Below are 13,931 nucleotides of genomic sequence, written 5' to 3'. Positions count from 1 at the left end.
TCTCCTCCTGGGGACCCCTCTGCGAGGGGATCTCCAGTGGTCTACAAATGGGCTTTGGGTCTCCACTCTGCATCACTTTCAAGGCTATAAGGCTAAGTCTACAGTTTGCTTTATCTTATCTATTTAATCCCCATTTGATTTTTCTAAAGATAAGGACTCTCACAGTTGTAATTCCACTCTTAAACGGTGGCTCTTTCTAAATATTGGACTTATATAATCAAATATCTGCTGGAAATTCTCTTCTAAAATCAATAAGCATATCACAGTTAATATGTCAAAGTTGGCCCTTTGTTTCTTTTCCAGACAGCTGTTCCATCTACAATCTATTCCTTTTTTAAAGTATGTAAAACTATTTACTTACTTACTTACAGTTTCTTTGTCAAGTAATCCACATATCACACAATTCAATAGTTCAATCATATCAAGAACAATTGTATAATTATCACCCCAAATTTTAGAACATTTTCTCTTTCTTTCATTGTTGAATTGTTTTTAAAATGAGCTGTGAAAACACAGTAAGTTCTAGTGCTCCTTCCCCACCATTCCATTTTTCATATAGTAACATTGTTCTTCATTTTACACAGGCTCGATATATTGGAGAATTTTTTTTGACATCTCTTTTCTCCCAAAGTTTTAATTCAATCCATAAATAAATTATCTGAGTTCAACTATAGTAAATTATTTAGAATCTGATGAATTAACTTCACCCCAATTACTACCACCAAGTTTCTATTCTTTATTGTTTCCCACCTGGTATTTATTCAATGGCTTTATTGATCTAACAGCACCATTGAACATTTTTTCAAATACCTCATGTTCTATCAAGGCTTATTCAATACTATCAAGATTTTAACAGAAAAGCAATCTTCTTATTTAGGACTTGTTGAAATTCCATTTAAAAAATTAGCACCCCTCTCTTCTCTTTAGCTCTTTTCAGAAAATCCTTTGTCTTATTTATTTCCATTGTCAAACATGTTATGTTCTGCATATGCTACATGTGATTCTCCTTAATGTATTTACTGATTGATCAGTCTACAAATCACCATAATTTGAAAGTAATGTCCATTATTAAAGGATTTTATAAATTTGTGCATTTCTTTGTACTTATTTAAGGTTTTTTTTTTTGGTGTTTTATAGTTTGTTTTTTTAAATCAATTTATTGAGGCTCATACAATTCATCACAATACATAGATGAATTGTGTAAAGCACATCTATACATTTGTTGCCCTCATTATTCCCAAAATTCGCTTTCCTCTGGGGTTCCCGCAATCAACTCATTTTCCTTTTTTCCCCTCCCCCTCCCTTCCTCCTCCCCTGTCCCCCATGTACCCTTGATAATTCATAAATTATTATTGTATCTTATATTACACTGCCCGGCGTCTCCCTTCACCCACCCCTCTGCTGCCTGTCCCCCAGAGAGGAGGTTAAATGTAGCTCCCTGTGATCAATTTCCCCCTTTCTACACCCCCCTTCCCTCCTGGTTTCGCCACTGTCACCCCTGGTCCTGAGAGGTTCATCTGTCCTAGATTCCCTGTGTTTCCAATTCCCATCTGTACCGCTGTGCATCATCTGGTCTAACCAGGTCTGCCAGGCAGAATTGGGGTCCTGGTAGTTGGGGGGAGGAAGCGTTTAAGAACTAGAGGAAGGTTGTGGGTTTCATTATTGCTATACTGTACCCTAAGTGGCTCATCTCCCCACTACCCCTCTGCAAGGTATGTCCAGTTGTCTAGTGATGGGCATTGGGTTTCCATCATGCGCCACCCTCATTGATGAGGATATGATCCCCCCTCCCCCCTGCCTTTGGTGTTTGAAGCCTGGTCCCTTTGGCCCTTCATGATCACACATGTTGGTGTGCTGCTTCCATGTGGGCTTTGTTGCTTCAGGGCTAGATGGCCGCTTGTTTTACTTTCAAGCCTTTAAGTCCCCAGACGCTATAGATCTCGATAGCCAGGCACCATCAGCCTTCTTCGCCACACTTACTTATGCGCACATTCGTCTTCAGCGTTATGTGTGGAAGGTGGTCTCACAATGATGGTTTTTGTTCTTTGGTGTCTGCTACCTGTTCCCTTCACCACCTCGTGTTCGCACAGGCTCGTGTGCTTCTTTAAGTTTTTTAAAAAGTCAGCAATGCAAATGCTTTTATATTAACTCATCAACAAATACCTGTTGACCCTGATGGATTAAGCTTAACCTTTTAAATGGCATTGAGTGTTGCTAGAAGACTTTTTTTAATTTGTAAATATTTGAAATTTCACTTCATTGTTTTTGAGCATATGCACAGTAAAATATACACCATGTGAAAAATTTCCATGAGTCCAATTCAGTGACATTCACTAAATTCTCTGAGTGTGAAGTCATTCTCACCTTCTTTTACTGAATTATTCCTCCTTCATTTACATACATTCACTGCCCCCTAAGGTTTCTATTTAATCCTTTGAGTGGCACTTGTCAATTTAATCTCATAGAGTCCTTAAAGGAGCATAATGCTCAAAGCAGACCCATTTTTACTGATTAAATCAAACTATCTTGTGATTTTAGAAGACCTCAGGGAATGCTTTGGTTTAATTATTAAAGATTATTCAAGCTATTAGTTAATCATAAAATGACAAATATCTGAATTCACTTATATAAAAATGAGAGAAGGGAAAGGATGGAGTAATTGTTTAAAAATACTTTTCAGTTTATGGGGATGGAAAAAAATAACACTAATTAAGGACACGGATATATAGCTAGTTGTGAGTGTTGTTAATAAAGTATACTCCTGTAAAGAGCTGGATTGGCAAAGATATGTGATAGGTTTTTTATAATAACTACCACACCCCACACCCCTAATACAACCCACAACACCACCTCATTGGATTTATTTCCTTGGTTTTAGAAATCCCAGTTAAGTAGGCTATTAAAGTGTTTAGAGCTTCTGCTCTACTGCTAGTTTATTGCATGTCTCCCAGGACCTGACAAGAGCTCTGTTCTGTAGTGGGTTACAACTTCAGCTGATAACCACAAGTTTAGCATTCCAAATTCACGAGCCTCTCCAAGAATAAAGATAAGGCTTTCTGTTCTGTTATATATTGTCAGCCATGAAAACTCGAAAGGAGCTGTCCCTCTTGATTCTATAGGGTCTCTATGAGTTAGCAATGACCCAGTGGTAGGTAGCAGAGTTTAGGATCTTAGAAGCTTGCAATCAACCATACAACATACCACAATTGTCTTCGATTAAACTGGAGTAACATAATAAAAAGAGCCAGAAATATGAAGAGGAAATAAATCGAATATGTGGTAAATTTACTCCATAGACAGCAGCCTCCTTTACCTTGAGACCAGAAGAACAGAATGGACCCTGGCTAACATTAGTAAATATTTTCACCAAAGATTCTACAGAAAATCCCCGATGATGAAGGAGAAATCACACTCAGAAAACTCAAACTCCCTGCTATTAAAATGATTCCAACTAATTGTGACCCAATAAAACTCATAACTCACTGCTATCCAGTTAGTAATGACTCATAGGGACCTTATAGGACAGGGTAGAGCACACCCTATGAGCTTCAGAGACTGTAAAAGTTTATGGAAGTAGAAAGCGCCATCTTTCTTCAGAGAAGCTGCTGGTGATTTTGAACTGTGGACCTCATGGTTAGCAGCCCATCAAATAACCTGCTCTGTTGCCAGGGCTACTAATGGAGAAATAATTGAATATATATATTTCAGTTCCAGATTGGACGGTGACTAGGGTCCCTCCCTTTTTTTCACTCTCAAACTGAGTAAGTATTAAATAAGCAGATAAAATGTTTACATTCATAACAAGGTACACAAAAATAAATGCTAATTAAGCATGCCTTAAACCCATTAAATTATTTTAGAAACATGAATATATAATTATTAAACATTAAACGAAATATTTAATATTATTAAATATTAAGGAACTTTATTAGAGCAATAAAATGAATGTATAAATAGGTACATATAGATTTAGAACACTTAGCTTTGAAACAAAAGTATGATACATTGTAATCTAAACTTAATTCCTCTCAAGAAATATAAATTACAAAATTTAGGCAAATAAAGGCTATATACTGTACATTGTTTCTTACATGGTAAGTAGAAATACTTCATTCCTAACATAAATGAATTATATTTTAACATCTCTTATTAAAGTGCTTCTAAGGTCTTTCAAGCTCCTACTTATGAAATGACTAGGTAATTTCTCTAAAATAACTATTTCATTCTAACAGAGATGTGAGGAAGAACCAGTAGCACATGAAAACTGAGACTCTTTGACTAATGACTCTCTCAGTAATATTATTTGCTTCCTGATTTATTGTTGCAATTAAATCGACTCTGGTCTTCTGTCAACACATATGGAAATCCACATTTGACTAAATTAAAATGCCAAGTTATCATCATATATGGAGAACAGTGATCTTTGAAGGGAGTAGTTTTTGACTGGAGGTATTTTAGCATTCAGAGGAACTCATGGCACATGCAAAAAAAAAAAAGGATTAACATGCTGAGATCAGAGAAAGAAAGTAACTTTAGGAATAAAATCATTAGGACAATATTTGTAGAAGAATTATATATTAACTGTAAGTTTGAATTTAATCCCCAACAATCTAAAAGCTGAATATTTATAGTTGATGGTTACTAATAATTATTTAGATTGTTTATATATTAGAATGGTGGTCTTGAAGAAAAAGAGTCATCATATCCTACATATGGAAAAAGAGCTAAGGATTAGGTCACTGATGATAATTCCATTAGGGGCCATTAGAGGCCAGTTTCTATTGTATGGACTACATTGTTAACATAATAATTCCCTATAAATTATAGATTCTCCAATTTTATATGAGATTATTTGGTAAAATGGAAAGAAAAGAGGTTCAGAAATTGTATTTACTAGGTTCTTGGTAACACTGTTTAAATGCTCTGTACATCATGCCTTAATTTGTAAAGATCAGGGGAGTTACATAGGTTATTATTCGGCAATGTGCAGTATACTCTTACTCAGCATGCACAACAGAATGAAACGGTCCGTGGTCCTGTTGTCATCTGCACGATCGTCGGTGTACATGAGTTCTACGAATTTTGAGTGCCTTCTAGCCGATGGACTCAACATCAAAAAATATATCAGAAATTATTCTGTTGTGATCCTTAGAATTGCCATTGATGGTTTTCCTGAAATAAAATACATGGCTTTTCTTTCTAATCACTCAGCCTAGAAAATCTGTTGAAGTGTGTCTTCCATGGGAGACACTGATGAGACTTTAAATACCAGTAGTATTGCTTCCAGTATGTCACCACATTATGACAAGCTAACAAGTTTGTGGTAGATGCTACTTACATAAATTCCATTAAATGCAATTTGTCTAACAAATATAAAGTTTTCATAATTTTTTTTCCTGTGGCATCAATAAGAGACTCTCTGAAGTTACTGATGAATAGTCACTGAGTCATTCAGGAATTTAGAGTGCATAAAGAATTTTATACTTTAAGTCTTAAATTACTGCATATGTTATGTTTCCAGGGTTAATATTTCAAATAGTACCTGTGTTAGTTACATAATCTGTTGTAAACTTGAGACTAAAGCATGGAGGGGTGGAGTTTAGCTTGCCAATCAGGGCACAGCTTGATGACCTCATTTGGAGGCTCTAAGGAGATAAATAGCTAACTGGAGGCAGGACACAGGCTCTTTCCCTGCGAGGCACTCCTGCAGACAAGACACATGGAACTGCGCTAGAGCCCTAAAGTTGAAGAAACCCTGTAGAGACTCCTACCAGTGCTGAGATGCTTACAACACCACTGGATCCACAAGACTTCCCATCACTGGCCTGTGATATTCCTGCATTTGGCATCATTGCATGTGTTGCATGAGTCTGAAGAGGAATTCATAGATTGGTATTGGACATATGGGCTAATATCGGACTTATGGACTTGATCTGGACCTGGTTGGGGTGTTTTCACAATATTCAATTGTTGTTGTACATAAAGCTCTTTCTTATGCACATATGTGTCTATTAATTTGTTTCCCTAGTCTACCCAGACTAACACAGTACCTAATTATAGGTATGTTTTATGAACATGATTGACCTGCAATGATATTTTAAATTTTTGGCTTTTTCTAAGGACATATTTTTTGTTTCTGGTTGAAAATATTAATTTTGAAAATACTACTTCATGTAAGTTAATTAAACTAATTAGAAGCAATGAGTTTAACATTCAAGAGAGTCAGTTATTAGTCATAGATCAACCATTTGCTTTGTGTTTAGTCATAGTTAATTTATACCACCTATATAAAGCTAAAATTTAATTGGACTCATAGCAACCCTGTAAAATAGATTGGGATTACTCCTGTGAGTTTCTGAGACTGTAAATCTTTATGGGAGAAGAAAGCCTCATTTTTCTCCACAGTACAACTGGAGGTTTTGAACTGCAGACCTTGTTGTTAGAAGCCCAACACATAACCATACACAATACATAACCACACAAACTTCAAAGTGGAAAAGAACAAAAACAACAAAAAATAAATGAAAGGAAACCCTAGTAGCTATCTTATAGGATGTACAGAGGAATGAATGATATATCTAGACCTTTTGGCACAATTCCTAACAGTGATAAATACCTCAAAACTAAATATTCACCATTTAATAAATTAAGAATATATTTGTTAAAGTATTAGTAGATACTGATACCATTAGCATTGTTCACTTTTCAGGTCTGGAATGGAATTTGCCCATGTACCCTCACCCCCACCCCCATAAATCAATTTTCATCAAAACAATAGATGGGTCTGTAATGGAAAAATACACTAGGGAGCACAGCTTAGAATAATCAAACATTTGCAATCCAAAGAGCAACTTTTTCTCATGGACAAAATTCCAAAAGGCTAGGAAAGCAGAGGAACGGATGTGGGAAACAGAGGAGTGGAAGTGGGAAACAGAGGAAAGAAGTTGGTTAGGTGGGATTGCATGTTAGGGACTGCAGAATGGAAAAATCACTTTATCTGTAAACCTTCAACCAATTCACAATTTAAAACTTTAAAAATAATGTATTTTAGGTGAAATCTGAATCAGGAAGTAGCTAATTTTAAGTAAACGTATATATTAAACCAGTCCTTCATGCATAGTCTCTAGAAAATATTGGTTGAACCAAGCAATAAAAATCCATGCAGGGAATAAACACATGCACAATATGTAAATCCACAATAAAAAGAAACTTAGAAAAACAAATATATTATTAATAGTAATATGTAGGCACCAAATGGTAATTTTAATGTTTTTCTGAATTATGGTCTGCTTCTCTTTGTGTTCCTGGAAAAAATCATTTTTTAAATGTAAGCAATTTGTTAAAAATCTATTAAGCGCTGTTTCAGAAGGAAGATTGAAGGAGGATTTATAAGCTTTTAAGAGAAATAACCCATATACATCAAGTGTCTCACACAATGGCATGTAGTCAGATTTGTGAAAGTTGCTGAAGTGCTTCAATACATTATAGAATAAGGATTCTTCACAGCAAAATACCAATGTGAAGATTAACTTAAGGTCTATTTTGAAGTTCAAGAAATGGTAGAAACATTGCACTTTCCATGACTGGTACCAGTATTCTGTTTCTCACGCAACCTAATATTTTTTACCTATATTATAAATGTAGTTGAAGCTAAGACTGAAAGGGCCCAACCTAGACTGAAGAATTAGGGAAATAATAGAAAGTATAAAGGAAGAACCAGATATCATCAGGTTAACAAGCCAGAAAGCCACAGACTAGCCTATGTGATATCATCCTTTAAAAATAACCTCTTTAAACAAAAGATTATCAGACTTATATGTATTCTGATTAATAGACAATTAATAAACCATTAAGAAGACTAAGCTGGACTCTCAGGTAGTTTGGTATGTAACCAAAAGGATTTACATAAGCATATGCACAGGAAGAATACCTATAACTATAAAAAGGGAAAAAAATCATTTATGAAAGTCTAGTGGTGGTCTTTATATTATTTTTATTTGTCACAAAACTGGAAGATATGAGCCAAATTTACTTAAGTCTCATAAAATATGTTTATATCTCCTAGATTTCTTTAAGGTGCAGCAGTAAGAAGGAACAATAAATTATAATGGACATTTATAATAAAACAGTAAGTTATGATATAGGTATGCATTTAAACAAGTGAATGCTGTATCCACTTCTCTATATACAGTTTATTAATAATTCTGATTTATTATAATGCTATTTACAGATATATAAATATACTCATGACCATCAGTCGATTCCCACTCATAATGATACTAATTACAGTTACTGAGGCTAGAAATTTTCAAAGGAACGCATAGACTCATCTTTCTCCCCAAAAGAGGATAACGGATTTGAACTGCTCACCTTGTGGTCCAACACTTACCCAAGAGTGTCTTCATTGACTTTAAATATACATAAGTATTTAGTTATTACAGGAATGCCTTTGAGTTTTGCAGTTTCAGTTCCATACAACAACAATAAGGATATTATTGCAATAAAACGAGTTGCACAATTTTTTGTTATTATACAAACTTATTTGCTTTCTCAATGCATATAAAAGATGAATTTACATTATGAAAATACTTGATATATTGTTAGACTTACCAAAAAGTGAAGGACTCAAAGTATGCACATGCTATTGGAAAAATGCCTCCATAGGTTTGCTTAACACAAGATTGCTGTAAACCTTCAATTTGTAAATAATAATAATAATGAAAGGGAAGCACAAAAAAATGAAGAGTGTCTGCAAGTCAAATGCAGGAAAACGCAACATTGCCTTGACCTGTTATCCTCAGGATCAGAGTGCACCATGACAGCTACAGTGCCACAGACTCTCCCTCAGTCTCTCTCTCAGTCTTCAATGTCCAAATCCTTCAGCACCATCTCTTCCAGTGGTTGATCAAGTTTGATGGTGTGTTCAATGCTAGATTTGGGCATTGGCTAAATATCAACTAAGTTGTATAAATAAACTTTGAAGACAAGAGAAAAAAATCTCACCAAACATATTCATTTCAATGTTTGTTATATGTAGTTTTGCTACACTTTACAACATAATCTATTAGAAATTATTTAAATCAAACAAGTGTTAAATACTACATGAATAATCATTTATAGAAATATTTCTTTTGCATCATGTACATAAAAGTGAATCAGCCATTTGTTAAAATATATTTCTGTTACATTAATAAAGATAAACGAATACAGTATGTTGCAGAATAATCTTTAGCATCAGGCTACTCTGGGTTTAAAAAGGAACAATATAGAAGATTCTGACAAATGTGGGAGGAGGAAATAAAAGAAATAATAATAAGAAAGAAAATTGAGATGCAAATGAATTATGAAATAATTCAAGCAGAGCTATGTATGTACAAGCATAGTTACGAAGTCACATATATTTTACCTTAATTCTCAGGTATTATGAAATTATATTGTTTTCCTTATTGCCAACATAAATTGCCTGCACACTTGACCTAAAAAGATCTTTCTATCTTAAATGTTTATGCTTCCAGGAATTGAAGTTAGTTATTATTAATTATAGTTATAATCAATGGAAATATTGAACCATGACAAATATCAGAAATTCTTTTGGCACTGTTTCTACCAGTGGTGCATAGAAAAGCTTCAACTTTTAAGAAGTTGTATACTTGAGAAATTGTATACTCTTGTCCTGTAACTCATTATTTAAAGTCTTGAAACATCTTTACATTTATAAATGCCCCACAACCCTTAATGAATTATACACATCTTAGATAAGGATCACATTTTTCTTAATGCTTGGTTACTCATCAAGAAATATCTATTGATTAATCAGTTACTCACTTTCTCCCCATCAATTAGAGTCTAGTTAGACTCTTTTTTTCAATGTAGACATAGATATTTAGAATAGAATAAAAATATTGAAAAAGTGAGAGCATGAGCAAACGTGAAAGCAGGAAGTATTCTTGCTTTCAACCAAGATACATTTGATGCCAGCAATGTTCACATTGGCCTTTGTGATAGTTAAGGTTTATTGTGTCAACCTGGCTTATAATACATGTGGGATTAATTAAATGGTGGAGAGATAAATGGATCAGTGAGCCTCGTCTTTCTGGTTATCTGGTCTCTCGTTCTCTGATGGTCAGACCAGTGTGCAGCTGCCTCAGCTGGTAAAGCTCACTTCCTGTGAGACATTCCTGAGAAGCCACATGAACTTACCCTGATGCAACCCTGGGTGCTGGAGAAGCCACGTGGATACACCAGCCAGTGCTGAGATGGTTACACCACCACAGGATTCAAAGACTTTCTACCCATTGGCCTGTGATCCTCCTGCATTCAGCATCATTGTGTGTGTTTTGAGAGTTTGAGGAGGACTTTGTAGATCAGTGTTGGACATATGGGGTAAGTTGGACTTATGGGCTTGGACTGGATGGGGTTGGGATGCTTTCTGAATGTACACTTACCCTTTATATAAAATTCTCTCTTATAAAATAGGAGTGTTTATTAATTTAGTTTCCCTAGTTTTCCCAGACTAACACAGCCTTTTTTCAGTGTCATTGGCTCTTGTGCATATGCTGCCTTTTGTAATGGTGGAATGTCAAGTAGATTTTTTTTTTCCTTTTAATTTTATGGTAAAATAATTGTGACATAGTGACATAGCTCCACCTCCAAACAAGGTCATCAAGCTACTACCTGATTGACAGGCTAGACTCCACCCCTTTACTCTTAATCCTCTCAGATTGATAGTAGATTATGTAACTGCCACAGACTATGAGAATAAAACAAACTATGTGGCTTGTTTTGAGAAGAACGGGAATTCCAGAACATTCCACTGGGTAGGATGTCCCTTATCACCATCACTTCACTGGTAGTCCTACTCGGAATCATTAAACAACAGAAAGAAATCAAAGGACTACAACTGGGCAAAGTTAAGAAGTGAAACATTCACTGTTTGCAAATGATATGATTTTATAGTGTGCGAACAATAAGGACTCCAAAAAATGACTTTTGGAAACAATTGAAGAGGTTGGTAAAGCAGTAGGATACAATATTAACAAGCAGAAAACAACTAAATCCCTATTCAGTGAAGAGAGACCTGAAACAATACCATTTACAATAGCCAAACAAACAATGAAATACATAGGAATAAGCATAACCAAATAAACAAAAGTCCTTGTGTTAGGCCGGATTGACTAGAGAAACAAACCCAGAGATACTCATAAGAAGGAGTTTTATATCAAGAGGCCATTATATATCAAGATAACATCCCAGCCCAGTCCAAGTCAAGTCCATAAGTCTGATACCAGTCCATAAATCCCAGTTCTGACTCACACAGCCACAAGCAATGATGCAAAATGCAGAAAAATCACAGGCCAGTGGGTGAAAAGTCTTGTGGATCAAAGGGTGTTGAACTCATCTCCAGAGGTCTGGCAGGTCTCTGGGTGGCTTGGCAGCAAGCAGGAAGGTGAAGCAGAGCGAGAGAGGGGGAGAAATTCCCAGGACACTCCTTATGAGGCTGTCATGCCCACAAGGAGGCACCATCAGGCTGTGACCTGATTGACAGACTAGACTCCACCCCTACACTTCAAGTTGACACAAAATTAAGTAACTACCACAATCTTGTATTAAAAAAAAACTACCAATATTATTACAAGAAACCTACGCAAGTGGAAGAATATTCCCTTTTCATGGTTAGGAAGACAATATGGTGAAATTGTCAATATTACCTACTACAATATACAAATATGATGCAATTCTCCATCCAAGTCTGAACTTCATTCTTTAAAGAAATGGAAAAACATATTACCAATTTCTTATGAAGAAGGAAGATGTCTAGGATGAACAAAGAACTTCTCAAAAAAAATAAAATAGGAGGTAATTTACTAAATGACCTCAAAATGTCCTACACAGCACAGTAGTCAAAGCAGCCTGTGACTGGTATGATCGAGAAATAGACCAATGGAACAAAATAGAGAACCCAGAAATAAAAATATTCACCTAAGGGCGGCTAGCCTCAAGTATAGCAGTTTAAAACTACCAGCCACTCTACAGAAGAAATAAAAAGTTACAATCTTGGAAATGCACAGAGGCAGTTTTCAGTTCTCCTCTGTTATACAGTGTCACTAAAAGTCAGATTCAATTCAATGTCAGTTAATTAGTTGTTAGTTAGCTATTTTGTAGGCAATTGGTTTTTGACAAAGGTCTAAAAATATTAAATGGGAAAAGGATACTCTCTGTTAGTCTAGGCAGACTGGAGAGACAAATCCACAGAAACTCATGTATATAAGACAGAGTTTTATATAAAGGGTAAGTGTACATTTAGAAAGCATCCCCACACAGTGCTGTCAAAGCCCACAAGTCCAACTTTAGCCCATATGTCTGACACCAAAAACACACATAATGATGCCAACTGCATAAGGAAAGTTTAATTAGTGAGGGTGTAAGCATCTCAGCACTGGCAGGGTTCTCCACGTGGCTGCTCCAGCACTCAGGATACATCAGGGTAGGTCCATGTGGCTTCTCCTCAGGGATGTCTTGCAGGAAGTGAGCCTTGCTTGCTAATGCAGGGAACTGACTAAAGCAGCTGCACCCTGGTCCGACCATCAGAGAACAAGAGACCCGAGAACTAGAGAGGTGAGGCTCACTGAGCCATTTATCTCTCCGCCCTTCAATTAACCCCACATGTGTTTATCAGCCAGGTTGGCACAATAAACCTTAACTATCTCACCATCTTTAACATATAGTGCCGGAAAATTGGATCTCTATCTGCAGGAGAATGAAACAGGATTTATAGCTCATCCCGTGCACATAAATGAACTTAAGATGAATTAGAGAATTAACTCTAAATCCTAGAGCTAAAAGGATCATCAATGAGGAAACTGGGACAAATTTACAAGCCCTATTTCAGGCAATACACAGATTACCAAATATAATATAGGAAGCACAAAAACAAGCACAGTGTCATTCACATATGAGAAAGAGCTTTCTGTCAAGAAATAGTCATACCTCCAGATGGTTCCCTACTCCAGACCACCTCAAGTCCGTAAGTCAAATGCTGGTCCTTAAATCCCTCGTTGGGCTCAGGTAGCTGCATTCTGAATGCTCAGACAGGTGAAACAGGAAGCCGGAAGATCACAGATTTGGGGGTACAGAGTCCCGTTGCTCTATTTTCATTTGAAACATGTGACCCTCTGCTGACTCATTGCCAGGATGGCTACTCACTGGTCCAACCATAAGATCTGGGTATGGGACTTCCGGTTTCTCTCAGGTCCCTATCCCTCCAACCCTGGCCCAGTCCTGTTTGTTCCCCTGGTCCCTTTCTGGTTTCTCCAAGCTGGTCTCTTCCAGTTTCCACAGGTCCCTCCAGCTTCGTTTTACCTCAGTCAATTTCAGCTCATCCTGATAACCCTTTGCAGTCTCTCCTGGTGTACGTTCCCTTCCAGGTTTCTGGGCTAGTCCCACCCAGGTCCCACAGTTTGGGTTCCTCTTCTGGTCCCTCCCAGATTGTTGCCCTCCTCTGTTTTGCTACCCAGGTCCTTCCAATTTCTGCAAGCCTCCTTCCTCCTCTCATACAGCCAGAAACTAACAAGTATAGAGTATGGGAAAGTAGGCATTTTCCCTCTCAGAAACAGTAAAGACCTTTGTGCCAAATGTGTGAAAGATCCTATAAAGGGCCACTTCTAAGTCCTCGGGACAATTCATAAACCTTTCACCCTAATCAAACTCAGACAGATTAAAAGCAACCTAAGCAGTTACTCAGACAATCCAGAACACCACATGGCTAACTTTCAGTACCTCACTCAGGCCTCGAGATGTTTGACTATTGCCAATGCAAGCCTTTACAGGACAGATTTTGATCAAGAGGCTTGGCCTCCAGAGTAGGAGAAAAGGGATGATGGTAGACATGCAAGGTATTAGCCTCCACAGCTAAGCAACAGCCATTCGCTGCC

The sequence above is a fragment of the Echinops telfairi genome, unplaced genomic scaffold (genome assembly GCF_000313985.2).
Source record: "Echinops telfairi isolate 266 unplaced genomic scaffold, ASM31398v2 ScPeMD7_7401;HRSCAF=8416, whole genome shotgun sequence".
NCBI lineage: Eukaryota > Metazoa > Chordata > Mammalia > Afrosoricida > Tenrecidae > Echinops > Echinops telfairi.
This window is presented reverse-complemented; position numbering follows the sequence as displayed.